This window comes from Meleagris gallopavo, chromosome Z (genome assembly GCF_000146605.3).
Source record: "Meleagris gallopavo isolate NT-WF06-2002-E0010 breed Aviagen turkey brand Nicholas breeding stock chromosome Z, Turkey_5.1, whole genome shotgun sequence".
Lineage (NCBI taxonomy): Eukaryota > Metazoa > Chordata > Aves > Galliformes > Phasianidae > Meleagris > Meleagris gallopavo.
Window position 1 is genome coordinate 68,441,073 of NC_015041.2, and position 4,875 is coordinate 68,445,947.

Consider the following 4,875-nt stretch of genomic DNA (forward strand, 5'->3'; position numbering starts at 1 on the left):
GTTGTTTTGAAACTCAACTACATCCATGGTGATAGATTATTTTGTTGTTAATGTTGTTTTTACACTGAGAATTCTGGAATTCTATTACGTCAGCTTATCACAGGTAGAACTGGGAGGGAGAAGAAACTGTGGGGATTAAGAAGTACATGTGTGCCAAGCTTATGGAAGTACCCACGCACAGGGTCAGAATATGTGCTTTGCTTCTCTGAGTTCTGATTACTCATTTTGCAGGCAGACGGGTTGCACACAGTCATACATGTGAGTCAGACTTTAAATGGGTTGCTATGCTGTGCCTAGGAGGCTGTTCTTACTACTTTCCCTTCGCTAGGATCCTCTTTTACACTCCAAGTTTAATTTATAGTCATTGTACATCAGCTTGTTCTTGGTACTGCTGCTTGGCTTAAATCTTAGCTCTCCACGTTACCATTTCTCTGAGCATATAACAAAACTTGGCTTATATTTCTTCCATTCAAAGCTTGACGTAAAGACATTTCTGTCTTAATGTACTGCTTAAAAATTCTAACATATAAAATGTTATTTTTCATAGAGAATGTCATTCTATTTTTTTTCTCCCCGTCTCTTTCTTCATAACTTGTTTTGCTAGATGATTTTGAGAACAGGCAGGGGAATAGTAAGGAGTCCTAAGCGCAACAGGAAACTGACAAAGAGAAATTGTGACTAGCTTCTGTTAGGACGAGAACAGATATGCATAATTGGAGCTGACAAAAAGAATTAAATTTTGAGGAGAAAGGAAAATCAAAAGATGTTAACATATTGAAACTAAACTAGTGCTTGAGTCCACAGGGTGAGAGCTGGTAAAAGCTCAACTCAACTCAAAAAAAAGCAGCACAGACCTGTTTATCATACTTGTTTAGGGTTGAGGCTATTAGATCAATTTGTTTCTGCTTCCTTTTATGTAAATAATGCATTAACTAAGAAAATTACTATTCTGACATGTATAATTTATGCAAATACTGAAGAGTGGGAAATGTAAGTAGGAGTGCCATATAGAAACCTTCTCAAATATCTAAATGCCGCTGCGTTTTCTTGAGAGGGTCCAGCTTATTTGCCAGTCATAACCAGTTCCCAAAGATTTAGCCTCTGGGTAAAAGCTCCCTGCTTGAGAGCTTCAGTAATACACTGGCTTCAAAGAAGCTTTGCTTGCTACTTTCTTGTCCCCAGTGCCCATATAATGCTTGGGAAATATTTTCTGTTACCTCAGAATACATTGCATACATTCACAGATCCATTTTATCAGCAGTGCCACGTGGTGTGTCACACCTTTGTCCAGTTGTGACTATGTGAAATGCACAGTGCTCATTCCTTAAGAGCCCACAGTGAGCTCTTAAAACTTACTCTTGATATTTCAAGAAAAAGTCCCTCGCTACTCAGTCTTCTACAGACTTCATAATTTTTATGGATTCTCCTCGTTCTGAGCACAGGACCAGGAGAAAGATCCTTCTCTTATGGAAGTGTTTTGCCCCGTGTTCTTCAGGGATCTCATTCAATTTCTTCTGGGTTTTCCCACTGTTTGCAGCATTGGTGCCAGGTCGTGCACCTGCAGCATCCTACAGCTTTGGCACTGCTGCATTTTCATGCAGGGAGTCTGTTTCTTAGTGTTCTGTGAAAGCCAAGAGCACTTTCAAACATCTTGACCAGAGCTTTCATAAGACAACAGGAATCTGCCCTTGTAAGAAGCAAAGGAGGCCGGCAACACCTGGGTTATGTTAGGAGGAGCAGGTCAGTGCTGGAGAACCTTCCCCTCACTACTGGTGAAGCTGTCCTGCAGAACCACGTCCAGTTCTGGGCTCCCCAGCACAAGAGGAGCGGGGAGCTTCCATGGAGAATGCGACCAAATGACACAAAGATGGGGAGGCATCTCAACTCTCAAGCATTTCCTTCTATGAGGAAAGACTTGGGGAGAGCTGGAACTGTGCAGCCTGCAGAAGAGAAGGCTGATGGGGCATCTCATCAGTGTATATGACTACCTGGAGGGAGGCTGAGAAGAAAACAAGGGCTGCTTAGTGGTGCCATTGGTGGGACACAGGCAATAGCTGCTCAGGTTGCTGAGAGAGGTTTGTGGAGTCTTCATTTTTGGGGACAGCCAAAACCCAGTTGGTCACGACCCTGACCAACCTGCTCAAGGTGATCTCTGCTTGAGAAGGGCAGTACTGAGCAATCTCCAGATTCTTTGTGTGAATATAAGCACAGCGGAGGTGATAGAAGCAGTCATAACCTATTACCTTGTTCTTTACTAAGTCTGACTTTTAGACTTCCAGGATAGCAGCATTTCATTCCAATATCTTGAGTACCTTTTGAATCCCAAAAGCCATACAGACCCACATTAAGTCTTGATTCAAAATAGTGCATGGATATGTTGTTGTTTTTTCTTTGGATGTGTGTGTTTAAATAGATTCAAATAAACTTATTTACTAAATTCTGAAAGCATGTTTTGTATAGCTAAAAACTTGGACTAATCCAATTTTCCATAAGCAGGCATGTTGAACAGAACACACATTTTCTAGAAGATGAAAACTGTACAGTTAGGTACTGTGAGTACAGCTTTTGTACAACATGCAATATCATTTACACAGTTTGTCACATTAAAACAATTATCAGGCAGACCTGCTTATTTTTGCCAGCCACCTCGAATGAAGTCATGTAGATATCCATCAGATAACCAGTGAGCAGTTGCCATGGTTTAAAGGAGGAGTGTGCTTTGTTAGAGAAAATACGATATTCCACAGATGTTTTTGTTTACATCATCTTATGCTTTTGGCAGAGAAAAAAAATTATTCAGCTTCTTGTATCCGGTTATTTATGCACTGCTCACTAGCTTTTCTGCATTCCCTAGGAAAAGCTCCTTTAAAAATCCTAATGTGACAGCATATATTTTTACTAGACTAGAAAATAGGTACAATTTCAATTTAAATTGAAATGACCAGACAAATCACTCTTAGATCTACCAAGCTCTTAATTGCAATTTTCCATCGCATGCATGCGTAAGTATCTACTTATTTATTTCCAAGTGCTCATTCTGAAATACTTACTAGTTTGGTTGTTGTTTGGTTGTCGTTTTTTTTTGTATTCTGTTCTTATTAAATATTTTCTTACGGTTAACAACTTCATGATTAAGCTTTAATCATGAAAAGAAGCTAAACATAAACGGTGGAACAATAAGCCTATTCAAGTGTTGGGAAAATAAGGTCTGTATATATTTTGAGATGACTGTAATTCAAGGGACTTCCTTTGTGGAAGGAAAGCAAAGAAAAGCAGTCTCACTTCGAGTAATGGGCAGCTTTCATTGTGTTTCCCTAGCAGAGAGTGAACAATCGTGCTTCATCTAGTGGCTTTTCTTCAGTCCTTCCAACTCCATTTAGAAAGTAACTATGAAATAGTAAAGAAATGCTTTAGCCAACAACACCCAAAATCCTATAATCACCGTGTCATCTACGTTCTGACCCAATATGCAGCAGTGCTGAAGATATCTCAGCTTGTCAGCAGGTCCTTCTTGCCTCTGAAGAGAACCTCCTATGGGAGATTCTGCCACAGAGAGCGTCCTGCTGTAACTCCACAGAGGGGGGCTTCCCTGTCTTCCAGAGGCTGGCAGGCATTTTATGACAGGTTGGAGGAGAAAGGGGTGTCCCACAATACCGTCCACACAAATACTTTTCTGCTCTGGGAGCACTATGAAAAACACTTTCCTCTCACTTGCTGCTTGGCCTGCGTTCTTCTGTTGAAAATGTGGGCAACAGTGTCCTCAGGAGGCCCAGCAGGAAGGATGCACAGAGCAAGAGCTGTGTCGCTGCAGCCTGGGACTGGGGAAAAGGCATGCTGCTGGTGAATGAGAGCAAAGCCCTGAGAGTGAGGTGCGTGGAACCTTCCACAGCAGCAATACCTGTGGACAACACTACATGCATGGTCTTCAGTACGCTCAGAATCTGAGCACTTAAATCACAGCAGGTCTCTGGGCACGTAAATAGGAAGGCTGGAGAACAAAACGTGCAACTCGAGCACAAACAGGTTATTTAAGTGACCCCAGACATGGAATTCTTGGCTATTACTGCTTTAAGATCATGGCAAACTCATCTCACAGAAGCATGCCTGCCATATGCAGTCTGCACCTGAGAGCTGCTGAGTGCTGGTGTGAGGCTGTTGTGGCTCGTGTGTGTGATTATTAATCTTGAGTTCACACCTGCCTCTGCTGAGCCTCAGGAGATGGGAGCACTAAAAGCACGAGTTGCTGGGGCTCTGGGGGGGCAGAGGGGCACTGAGCCCTGCGGTGAGCAGTGCTGAGCAGGTGTACAGACCACAGAACCCCTCTGCTGCCAGTGTGCATTTGTTGGCAGGGGTTTTCTCTGTGCTCTGACCGTGCTTGTTTTCCACAGTGCTAGGAGTAGATCTATGTAACTGACCTGAGTTTTTGTTCTACTGATCAATAAAATTTAACTGGAAACCACTGTAAGTCATGTGGAGTTGAAGCAAAATGTGGTTCTTCTTTGTTTTCAAGGTCAAGGGAGACTTTTTTCATGAAATCACAGATTTTACGTCCCCCAGGAGGCCAGGCTGCAAGAGCTGGGGCTCTTCAGCCTGGAGAAGAGAAGGCTTCAAGGAGACCTTATAGCGGCCTGCCAGTACCTGCAGGGGCCTATAGGAAAGCTGGGGTGGGACTTTCTATAAGGGCAGGTAGTGACAGGATGAGGGGAAACAGCTTTAAACTGACAGAGAGTAGATATTAGGAAGAAATTCTTTCCTGTCAGGGTGGCAATGCACTGGCACAGGTTGCCCATAGAGGTTGTGGATGCCCCCTCCTTGGAAGCACTCAAGGCCAGGCTGGATGGGGCTGTGAGAAACCTGGGCTAGAGGGAGGTGTCC